Source organism: Myotis daubentonii, chromosome 18, assembly GCF_963259705.1.
Source record: "Myotis daubentonii chromosome 18, mMyoDau2.1, whole genome shotgun sequence".
In the NCBI taxonomy this organism is placed as follows: Eukaryota; Metazoa; Chordata; class Mammalia; order Chiroptera; family Vespertilionidae; genus Myotis; species Myotis daubentonii.
The window spans coordinates 11,775,868-11,788,698 of NC_081857.1; positions in this window are offsets into that span (position 1 = coordinate 11,775,868).

Below are 12,831 nucleotides of genomic sequence, written 5' to 3' on the forward strand. Positions count from 1 at the left end.
CTTTTGTCTCATTTTAATTTGTTAGTAAATCCTCAAACCGCTTATGTTTTGTTTTTTTAAATAGAGATAAGTTTTGTATGCTGTGTTTGGAGAAGGGAGTGAGAATGAAGTGGCCAGAAAAAATATGAGTAAATGGGCTGAAGTAGTACAGAGAGAGTCTACAGCACAAAGCAGCGTTGTGACAATTAGTGGTATCTTCCAAGAGTTGTGCGATGGTCCACACAACTGCCACTCTTCTCCGTCAGGGAACTCTGCTATAACTCTCTACCAAGCGAACTAGTACCTCTTTCACCTGTTCTAAACTTACCTCAGGATGCTCATTGTTTTAATAGACTAACACGGAACTTGGCGAGCAAATCTGTTGTAATCTCATACCACATTTTTGATGACTTTGTATGTCTCCTCCATTGTCAGCCTTCCCAGATTCACACATCTAATTACTCTGTGTATTTCCTCCCTTGCCCCAGCATTGGGCTTTCCCACATTCTCTTAATTTATCTCTGTCTTCTTGGTTCCCATTACACTCCTCACCATCCACCCTGTCAGGTCCTTGTGAGCAGAGACCACGTATAGGCACACAAAAATAATTTTTATTTAATGATTGTTGACCTCCAGTTGTACAGTAGTCAAAATAAATAATAAGAATAGCAACAGCTAATAGATTTGTTTACAAAATGCTTTACTATTTATTGTCTTCTTTGGTTCTCAAAACAACTCTGAGCGGTAGGAAGGCCCAATAATGTTGTTATCCCAAAGCACAGAACACTCAGGTTCAGACAAATTCAGCGACTGACTTAAAGTCATACCAGGAGGAAGTTGTTAAGAGTTAGGGTTTTACTCCCAATTAACTGACTCGAAATCTTGAAACCATTCAGCTATTCCATTGATAATTTTAGTTGCCCATTTCTGAAGCTGATTCTATATCATTGAAATTCAGTGTCCAGAACTGTGTATAGCACAAAACTGAAGTATTTCCTTTTTCCCCTCATATCCCCCACCCCCGACCTCTATTTTGTTGAATTTCTTTTGGCTACTTGGGCATCTTGAGCCAATATCCTTCTGTAGAAGAGTATGTGATGTCTCCTTTTATTCACTATTCTGAGTTATTACCCTGTTGGGAAATTATAATATTTCTGTAAGGGCCTCTGTTCATATTAAGGCTTAATGAAAACGTCCCTCTCTGTTTACACAGACTTGCAAGTTCTTTCTGTGGTTTAACATCACTGGCTTGACATTTCACTGATGAAAAAAAAGCTTCTATGTGCACATTTGATCTTCACTGGTATTTACTGTATCAATAATTTGTGGTAAATGTTAAACAAGATTAGTCATGCACCAATATTTGAGGAATAATGCTGTTAGACTGTTCCATTCAGAGCCTATTTGTCCTTGCCTCTTATTTCTGCCTCTTATGCGTTCCCATTTATCTTCAAAACAGCCGTCTTGTTCATAGTCAGATAAAGCTTTAAACTTTTCCTTGGTGTGAAGCTTGGAGTGACAAATCTAACCAGGCCAAATCTGTAAAACCTCCTTGCTTTACCCTCTATTCACATTAACCACCATTATTAACTAACTGGGCAGCCATTCATTCAACACATACCCCCTGAGGTTGTATTCTCTCACACCCCATGTAACCCGCATCATCCAAGATGACCTTTAGGCCATTACTCATATAACCACTTGGTCATTGTTCCTAGGAGGCCCATCCCACAGAGCTGTACAACTCTCGACTCCTTCATACACGGATCTCAAGTTTGCCCTTCCTCATCCTGTGACAACTTTGACTCCTGAATCACAGTCTTCTTTGTCTCAAGGATTGCCCTCATTTATTTTCCATGAGAGGGCAAAGACTGGGTAATGAGGAAGCAGTAGAACGTGGTAGAGAGATTTACATTTTGGGTTTCCGTTCTTAAATCCCTAATACCAATGCATAAAAATCTAAAGGTACTGGTATTATTTATCATTTCATTTGTGTAAAATGAAGTGCTCATTAACCCCCAAAGGGGCAGTGTAGCATATCACATGAAACTGTGGGCTTTGCAGTCACTAAGACCTGTGTTCATACTCACTAGCTTTAGTACCTTGGTTAAGATGCTTAATCTCTCTAAAGTTAATTTTCCTTGCCTGAAAAATAGGGATAATAATAGCTTCAACCTCACCTAACAGAGTGTCTCACTTGTGATGAAAGTTAAAAAAAAAAAATGTTAGCTATTGTTTTTTTATACATGACTGTTATTATTGACATTTAAAAGAGATTAAATACTTCTTTTAACTGTCCATTCTCATATACCTTTATGAAAACTACTGATGCTCTCTTAACTGTGGGTACTAATTGTACAGAAAACAGAATTTATGTCTTCATTATAAGGGGGAAGGAAGCCTTGTGTAAGATTGCAGAACAAAGTCATTTACATTGTGAAGCTCAAATGTCACAGTCTTGTAATGTGCCCCATCCAGCACGGGCAGGTTCAGGTTCGGTGAGCCTGAGGAAGGGCAGTGAGGGATTAAAGAAAAGACAGACAAGAGAATAGAGGTGAGGCTCAGTGGATCTCCCAGGCCTGGATGAAGACACGGAAAGACCCAGCCTTAAAGCTGAGGCTTTATTTTATAGGCAGGTCAAAACAAGGGTGGTGGTCAACATGTTCACAATGTTCTTGTGAGTTTCACCTTGTTTTGGCAGCCCTTGCTGCACCTCCCATAGCCCATTAGCTACCTGGGAAGGAACTAGGGAGGACTCTAAGGTTAAGCTTAATTAAGCTAAGAGGGCTCTGCCCTCCAAGCTGGGACATGTTTGTGGCTCTGTAACAGGTCAATCCAAGGCTTGACCCTATAGCCCCTCCCTACATTGTAACAAGATTTACTAAATTAGTTCGAAAACAGGGAAATGTGTTGTTCTAAGGCATGAGCAGTTTAGAGTTCCAACACAACATATAGCAGTGATGGCGAACCTATGACACGCGTGTCAGAGGTGACACACGAACTCATTTTTTTGGTTGATTTTTCTCTGTTAAATGGCATTTAAATATATAAAATAAATATCAAAAATATAAGTCTTTGTTTTACTATGGTTGCAAAGATCAAAAAATTTCTATGTGTGACACGGCACCAGAGTTAAGTCAGGGTTTTTCAAAATGCCGACACGCCGAGCTCAAAAGGTTCGCCATCACTGACATATAGGATGGTTTTAGTATTATTTCCTAATCCAAGCCTTCACTTAATCTTGAAAAGTAGAATTTGACTTTTTTTAGATAGCTTTACTAATATTTAAGAAACATAAAGCAAATTATGCCCTGAATTTCAAAATGAACACTGATTCATTTCTTTCAAAACTAAAACGTATATAATTATTTTTCCCATGTTTTTCTCCCCTGCCAATTAGCAGTGATACAGATGCAAAACCTTAAAGAAGTGAATGTCCATTTACATCCCAAGAAGGCCGCTGTGATCATGGGCAAAGTCTGCAAACAAATCAGGAACATAGCAGGTACCTAACACACAAATTGAATTCAAAATCTTTTCAACAATTCAAGTATGGAAAATGGAAGCAGGATTTAAATATGCTATTGCACCAGGCAGATCACTGACTCCAAAGACGTTAGGAAGTACTTCAGGAGCTGAAAACGCCGTTGCTGGTGGTGGCTTTTCTTGGATAATTGTTTCCAGTGATTTGGGCTGAGGACTCCGTCAGTGCTGTGCACAGGCACTGTTTTTCGTAGCATTCCTATATTTTTGTGCGTTTATGCTAAGAACCGTTGAGAAGTAGCAAGCTTTTCTTTTCCTTGTGGAACCCAAGCATTTGCCACTTGGGTGGGCCTCCAAGTCCTCCAGCTACTTTTTTAAAAAAATATATTTTATTGATTTTTTTACAGAGAGGAAGGGAGAGGGATAGAGAGCTAGAAACATTGATGGGAGAGAAACATCGATCAGCTGCCTCCTGCAAACTCCCCACTGGGTATGTGCCCTCAACCAAGGTACATTCCCTTGACCGGAATCGAACCCGGGACCCTTGAGTCCGCAGGCCGACGCTGTATCCACTGAGCCAAGCTGGTTAGGGCCCTCCAGCTCTTTTAAGGATCCAGTGGAGACGTTCACTTTTCACTTTCCCCTGCTTTCCCACTTTATCTGAATTCTGCCCCTCACCTGAACGCCCGTGACTGCTCTCTCCTTTCTGTCCTCTTCCATTGGGGGCTTGTTGCTATATCTTATCCCTTCATTCCTCCTACTCAAACGGCCCGACCCCAAGCCACTTGTGTGGTAAATGTTCAGCTGTTTGCTCGAGGTTTGGAGTAAAGAGGAAAAATACACTACAACCCAAAGTGGCACACAATAGAGAAGGGAATATTGAAAATCACTGAGCTAAAAAGTAACTGTTTTTGTAAATAAAGTTTTACTGGAACAGAGGAGCCACACCCCTTCATTCACCTGTTGCCTATGGCTGCGTTCACACCACAACAGCACACTTAAATAGAAGACACCGAGATCCAGAGGCTTCGTGGCACACACAACCGAAATGTTCTCATCTTTCTTAATCACACAGAGCAGTTCACTTGGTCCTTCCTTACTCTGGCTGTGCCGTGGAGTCCTCTAATGTTTCCTATCCATAGGATCCTTAGGCCATTTTCAGAAACAGCACCACCAGAAACCTTATAAAGGGAGGGATTCAGCCCCTCCTGTAGAGAGCAAAATTTTTAAAAACGCCACCTTTTTTAGTAAATTTTCAATCTTTCTGTTCTACCTCTTTCCATATCAATGGGCACCTGGCATGTGATATTTACATTGAGCAGAGGACAGTGCAAGTGGCCACTTGAAAAGGGAAGGGGAACCCTGACCGGTTTGGCTCAGTGGATACAGCGTCGGCCTGCGGACTGAAGGGTCTCAGGTTCGATTCCAGTCAAGGGCATGTACCTTGGTTGTGGGCACATCCCCAGTGGGGGGTGTGCAGGAGGCAGCTGATCGATGTTTCTCTCTCATTGATGTTTCTAGCTCTCTATCCCTCTCCCTTCCTCTCTGTAAAAAATAAATAAAATATTTTTTTTTAAAAAAGGGAAGGGGATGGGAGAGGCCTTTCTAGTTAACTAAGATATAGCCAAATCCATTTTTTTTTTCTAAGCAAACCAACAAAAAAGTAGAAGTGAATTTGCAAAGCCCTATGTTTATTATTTGGTTTACACTCACTTTGCTTTTGTCCAAGAGCATGTTTTTCATGACTGTTTATGGAAGCAAACAAAATGTTTGTTGAGTTTTTAAAATTCAAAATTGGTAACTAACTTTTTGAAGATTTAATAATCATGGACCTTGATCCTTCTCAAATGGGACCAAGGCATTTACATATGCCTGGGGAATGTGTGGCTAGTATACCAAGGAGACATGGAAGTCATGAGGGAAAATGGCATAGTCATCTAGGGAAATATTTTTTCCTAATGTTATTACAGTAGTTTGAAGGAGAAATAACATTACTTCTGTATTAACACAAATGCATTATAAGGGAGAAGAAGGCAAATAACGTGGGAGATTTTAAGATAAAATAAGGCACAAAATGTCGTGTTTTCCAGATGCTTTAAGTTAGCCTCCAACACTCTTGGGGTGACGCATTTGTTTTCCTCTCTTATCAGGGTACTTTGATGGAAAAGTTGTGCAAAACTGATTCATAGCCAGCTATGCTGCCACCAAATATAAAAGACTGTATAACCAGACTGTGAGGGCAATGTTTGTCTTTAAAAGATTCTATTTTAAAATATTATAGAAGACTGCTTAAAATGTCATTTGACTTACCCTATTCCTGCCAGGTTACCTGCCTAAAACACATTGCCATCTTCCTTCTGACCTAAGTTACATGAACCCAGCTTGGGATTCACTGACCCAAGCAGCTCTCCCAAATTCCCAAATAACTCCAGTTCAAAGTGATGTCTCTTTTTGGAGCACAGAACTCCCTGTCTATTCCAATTTTTAAGTAAACGATTTTCTTTTAAAGTAATCTGTGCTTCTTATTGAAAACATGAAAAACGCAAAAAACAACAACATAAAGAATATAGGGGAGGCTAGGGGACTGTCTAGGGCGGGGGGATAAAATGGATACATATGTAATACCCTTTGTAATACTTTAAGCAATAAAAAAAAAAAAAAAAAAAAAAAAAAAAAAAAAAGAATATAAAATTACCTAGAATAGCTTTCACCCACTGATTAGTATTTTTTAAGCTTCTTTATATTTTACATTTACAGGATCTCACCTTGAAGTTATGTTCACTGTATAATATTGAATCTGTGTTTGTTTCCCTCGCCAAATGACAATCATTTCCTCCTCATTAAAAACTGTATATAAACACATCCCATTGTATTTGACCTTTCATTTGTTGTTTTTTGCCTGTTAACTCTACAGCATTCATTTACTTGATCATCCGTTCATTCTTTAAGCAATGATTAGTCACTTATAAAATACCATAAGTTGTGCTTATGTGTTTTCTTTCCCATGCTAAATTAACTCAAGACCACTTTTTAACGTTAATAAAATTTCTGAGTATAGACTTAATCAAATGAGGAGTATTTGGGAAATATTTGAGAATGAATTTTCAAAATTTAATTTTATTCTCAACTTTTTGAACACATTCTTTTACATCAAGGTGAATCTCAAATTTCATACATCGATGGTTGGCCACCTTTTAATAAAAAGGTAGGAATTCCTTAATGAATTTATCTCAAAGTGCTCTTTTTCTTTTTTTTCTTTTTTTAATATATTTTATTGATTTTTTACAGAGAGGAAGGGAGAGGGATAGAGAGTTAGAAACATCGACGAGAGAGAAACATCGATCAGCTGCCTCCTGCACATCTCCCACCGGGGATGTGCCCGCAACCCAGGTACATGCCCTTGACCGGAATCGAACCTGGGACCTTTCAGTCCGCAGGCTGACGCTCTATCTACTGAGCCAAACCGGTTTCGGCATCAAAGTGCTCTTTTTCTAGTGGAGTTTTGACCACAGGTGTTCTACAGGAGACGGTTAATCATTTGTGGCAATATCTCAGAGACAAGGTGTGACTTAGAGTTTGTACTCGGCTGAAAACCTGTGCGCTCGGGACAAGGATAGGAGTAGTGGGGGTGATACTGGTAAAAAGGCACACTCCAAAGACAGGTGTGGAAGGACGTGAGAATGCTCAAGGATGATGTATGTCACAGATGATGTTGGGATCATTTATGAGCTAGAAAGAGGGATCAGGCGGCAGTAATTGCTTGGGGTGTCAGGTGAACTGATAGCCCCATCAGGGGTCTGTGCCTTGGTGGAAGGACAGTGTTCCCGGCTGTAAGAAAGAGGAGAGGCTTCATCCTGACCAAGGAAGCATTTGGACCCCTTAGACTTTGCAATACTCCTTTCAGTCTTGACTGTGTTCAGTGCAGGACGACAAGCCTCCTCCAAACTACTGGATCCTGTTTACCTCCCCTGCCACAGCCACGGTTCAGAAAAGACAAGACTGAAGGAAATAATTCATGTGTTATAATGGACCTGTAGGTTTTCTGGAATAAGACTCTTGATTCATTTGCTCACCTCTGAGAACACTTTTGACAAAAGAAGCCACGAGGAAAGGTCAGTTAATAATTAATCTCTCTTATCTACGTAGTGTATGCCATACTGTCTTGTGCCCTACCACAGCAGAGGACAAAAGAACCTCCACATTATTCTGAACTTATAACTTATGTGTAATGCTAGCACTGATGACCAACATATACATTCTGGGTGGTTCAGTTGTCGACCATGCTGCCATCCACATGAAAATTCCGGCTACTTCAGTGTCCTTCCTTGACAAAAACTATAAAGCAGGAGAACACCTCGAATTAAAATGCTCGTCGGAAAGGAGCCGATTCATTTCAACAGAATAAGATCTGAGACTCAAAATCCTTGAAGTGACTTCTCAGAGCTGCCAACATGTACACAGGAAGACGCTGGAGCTCTCCCAGTTCCTAAGGAAGCTCCCTCTTTGGGGTGTGGATGCTGTCACTCCTCTTCCTTCTTTTGTGCTGAAATGAACACACTGTCTAGTCTGGGGAAAGACTGCACTTAGGACATATAACTAGTCTCAGTTACTCAAAGGAAGAAAGTGTTGCCTAAGATTTCTGTTTACAAGTTTGTCGTTTTCCTTATTTTCAAATGTGTGTAATATGGAATTGGGCTCATTAAGGAGAATTTGGAAAATGCAAGAGTAAGATAGGAACCACAGGGGATGGGCCAATTGCCGGCAAAAGCTCTTTCTAGAGCTAGTATTCTAACTCTGTTTTGTTTGCCTTTTTGTACACTTGTGAGGTGGACGTTCATTTAAGACTGTGAAGCTTAAATGATCTGCACCATTATAATGAGAAAGGAATAAAAGGTTTTATCTTTGCAAATCTACTTACGGAATATGCTTTGTAATATGTTTACTGTTTCAAGCTATCCAAAGCCAACAGGAAACAAAATGAAAATACATCCCTTCTGAGAAATGCCCTTTCTGTATTTGACTGGCTTCAGAAGAGCTGTTGTGGGTGTGGCATACACAGTAATGCTCTTCTGATAACCGCTATTGACTGGCAGGTTTTACCAGGTGCAAATAGAGGTGGTATGGCTCCCAGGGCCAACATCAAAAAAGATGGTTTTCTTCCCTGTAGCCACTCTCTTTCAGGTTTCCACAAACACCTGCTGTGTAATTCACCAGGACAGTAGGAGGCCTTGTCCGAGGTCATTCACAGGTGCATTCATGCTGCCACCCCACCTCTGAAAAGCCTCATGCAAATATACTAATGTAAGCGGCAAAGAATCATCTAACATTGTTTTATTTTAAAGAAGTTGGCCTCTGTTTAATGACATCCACACACATCCTTACCTCCATTCATAAAGCCTTAAAGAAGATCTAACACAGCTCAAAACCTGGTCTACAGACATGCATATTTTCCATTCTCTCATTTTATTTCGGCAGTTTGACAACACCTTGAGGGGAAACTGGAGGAACCAATAGTGCAGGGTTCTCAACCTGTGGGTCACGACCCCTTTGGGGGTCAAATGACCCTTTCACAGGGGTCGCCTAAGACCATCGGAAAACACATATATAATTACATATTGTTTTTGTGATTAGTCACTATGCTTTAATTATGTTCAATCTGTAACAATGAAAATACATCCTGCATATCAGATATTTATATTACGATTCATAACAGTAGCAAAATTAGTTATGGAGTAGCAACGAAAATAATTTTATGATTGGGGGTCACCACAACATGAGGAACTGTATTAAAGGGTCGCGGCATTAGGAAGGTTGAGAACCACTGCTCTAGTGTTTACTCCCCTACTTTCCTCAAGGCATTGACTCGCTTGAGTCAATACTCTGCTGTGAATTCCATCACAAGTCATCTCAAGACTAAGGGGCGGACATTAGCTCCACCTCAAGGATTAGTTAGCTTCCTTGCCTGATTTAGGAGGGTTTTCTGTGCAGACAGTTGTAGTTCATTCCTTTTAGAGGCAAATCCAGCTTTGTTCTCTGTGTCTAATTATTATTACAATTAAAATCTCTCAGATATCTCCCATGCGCACGAAGAATGGGCAGGAAGATGTTAAATCATTTGCTAGCAATACATGTTTATTTAGTAATTAATATGTATTTATTATGTACCTACTACAGGCCTGGAACTATCTGAGCACTTGAGAAAAAGCAAGAAAACTCTATCCCTCCTTCATGGAGCTTGTCCAGAAAAACAAGGAACAAGGTTCAGAACATATCAGTTGGAGCCTCAGGTGAGTCAACTCCAAATGAGTTAAAGAAACCAACAAGGATACCATTTATGATGCTAAGAATGGTTTGATGCCTTGGCCGGTTTTTCTCAGTGGTTAAGAGTGTGGGCCTTTGGACCGAAGGTTTGTGGGTTGGATCCAATGGCAGGTACCTTGGTTGCAGGTTCCGCAGCCCCTGTAGGGGAACGTGCAGGAGGCAACCAATTGATGTGTCTCTCTCAGGTCAATGTTTTTCTGTCTTTCCCCCTCTTTCCTCCCTCTCGTCTTCCCACTTTCTCTAGAAATTGTATCCTTGGGTGAGAATTTAAAAAATGGTTTGATGATTCCGAGGTATAGAAATTTCACTGGTAGGAAGAAAGTTCAAGTAAATTCCAGTGGTTGAATCTAATCTAGTACAGTGGGGCCTTGACTTATGAGTTTAATTCATCGGAGACCGAGCTTGTTAAGGAGCTCGTTAAGGAGTTCGTTAACTCAAATTACTCTGTCAACTCAATTCAAAAAGTCAGCCGAGAGACAGCTGGTATCTCAAAAAACTTGTTAGTCGGGACACTGGTAAGTCAAGGCCCCACTGTACCTATAACTAGGAAACTGAACACTAGCTATATTTTTTTCCCTGTTAAATCTTCTCATGAAAATAAAACAAAACAAAACATACACCTTACTTCCAAGCCTAGAAATAGATGGGAAAGTTTCCCCCCAGCTTTACTGAGATATAATTGACATATAACATAGTGTACAGATAGATGATTGTAAAGAATAGATTCTGTTTGCACAAATAAGTGCCAACATTGAGCCACAGAACATTTCTGTTATACCTTTACAACTATAATAATGAAGACAGAGTCTAAATCCCCCTCATTGAGTTTCCTATTTGTGCCTTACTTATACCTCCTGCAAGTAAGTGTCATCATGGAGTGTCTGCACTTATTAATCCAAGATTCTAAGGCCTTTATTTTATACATCACCTCCACACACACTGGTACTGTTTTACAGCTCAGCTAACAATCCAAACATTGTGTTGGTCTGAGAGGAAGAGGAAATTCCATGATTTGTTGAGCCCTGAAAGTCGTTAGTACATCTCAGATGCTAAACTGTTTAAATATATGTACAGTTTTCTAATTCCAGGAGATGTGTTTGAGGTTTGTATTGAGAGCTTCCATTTCCTCATCATCCTCTCATTTCTTAACCTTCTGTGATAGTTTCTATCACCATTCTATGAACAAAGTAGATGTTGATATATAAGTTGGGTTATTAAAACAAAATTTCTTTACCTGATTCCAAACGTATCCCTGAGTCAATATAAAAAACTGAAAAGCACAAAAAATGAAATATGCACAATCCTATCAACTGTTAGGTTTTGTGTTTTTTTTTTTTTTGGTATATTTCCATCTAATCTTTCTTTACATGTATCAATAAACTACTTTTGTCTTATAAAAGGAATACCAAAAGGCACATACTGATTTGGAGTCTGCTTTTTCCACTAAAGAATAGTTTCTCACATTGAATCATCAACACTAATAAAAGAGAAAAATGGTAATTGGTGTACGAGCTACCCTTTTCATTGGCTAATCAGGGCTATATGCAAATTAACTGCCAACTAAGATTAGCAGTTAACTGCCAACAAGGTGGTGGTTAATTTGCATATGTAGGCACAATGCAGGGAGGCGAAAGGGAAAGCAGGAAGAAGCCCCCTGCCACTGACAGTGATTGGAAACCCAAGGGGGAGCTAAGAGCTGGGGGGCAGGGCAGAGGCGGCCCTGGGGCCGCCTTTGCCCTGCCCCCCAGCCATGATAGGAGAATCAGGCGCCTTTTCCGCCCTGGCCAGTGATAGCAGGAAGTAGGGGTGGATCCAGCGATGGGAGCTGGGCACGGTCGAAGCTGGCAGTCCCAGGAGCTAGGGGTCCCTTGCCTGGGCCTAAAGCAAAGCCCACGATCGCGGGGCCGCTGCAGCTGCGGGTCCCCGCTGCCCGAGCCAGACGCCTCAGCCAGAGGCGTTAGGCCTGGGCAGGGGCGGAGCCTGCAACTGCGAGGAGCTGGGGGTCCCCTGCCCAGGCCCGACTCCTCTGCCGGAGGCCTCAGGCCTGGTCAAGGGGCCGATCCGGTGATTGGTGATCGGAGGGCGATGAGGGTCCTCTGGCCAGAGGCATCAGGCCTGGGTGGGGGACGGAGCCGGGGATTGGGGGGATATGATGGTCCCCTTGCCCAGGCCTGAAGCCTGGGTCAGAGGCGTCAGGCTTGGGCGGGGGGTGGAGCAAGCGATCAGAGGGAGATGGGGGTCCCCTGCCCAGGCATGATTCCTGGGCCAGAGGCCTCAGGCCTGGGCGGGGGCCAGAGCCAGTGATCGGGGGGAGATGGGGGTCCCCTGTCCAAGCCTGACACCTCTGGCGGAGGCGTCAGGCCTGGGCAAGGGGCCGATCAGGCGATCGCAGGGTGATGGGGGTCTATGCCTCTGGCTGAGGCATCAGGCCTGGGCAAGGGGCCGATCCTGCGATTGGAGGGTGATGGGGGTCAATGCCTGAGGGCTCCCAGTATGTGAGAGGGGGCAGGCTGGGCTGAGGGACACTCCCCCCCACACACATACACCCAGTGCACAAATTTCGTGCACCGGGCCTCTAAAATATATATATATATATATATATAACACTGCTTACTGCACAGAATTCCATCCCATTAGCCATCTGGCAAAAATTCCTTGTACTTTTAATAGACACTTAAGAGCTTATTTTTTCCCCCAAAATTACACATTTTGGCTCACAGGACTGATGGTCTCTGTGGGATGAACTCTAAATGTAACTATTTGCTTTAAAAGTCAGATCTATTTAAAAACTTCAGAAACACAAAAATTATGTTACAAACCAAAGTTTTGTGGGTCCTGGTCCCCCCCCAATGTTTACTCTCAGTGTTTGACATTTTTATCCTTTGCAACTAATAGGAAGAAAATGTCAATTCTTTTTGTTTGTTCTGTTAATACTGGTCATATTACCGGCTTTTGTTTTATTAATACAGGCTTACTCACAATTCTACAAATAAATCTTGCTCATTCTTATATTTTTAGCATTGAGAGACTGTTTCATCAGAAAAATTC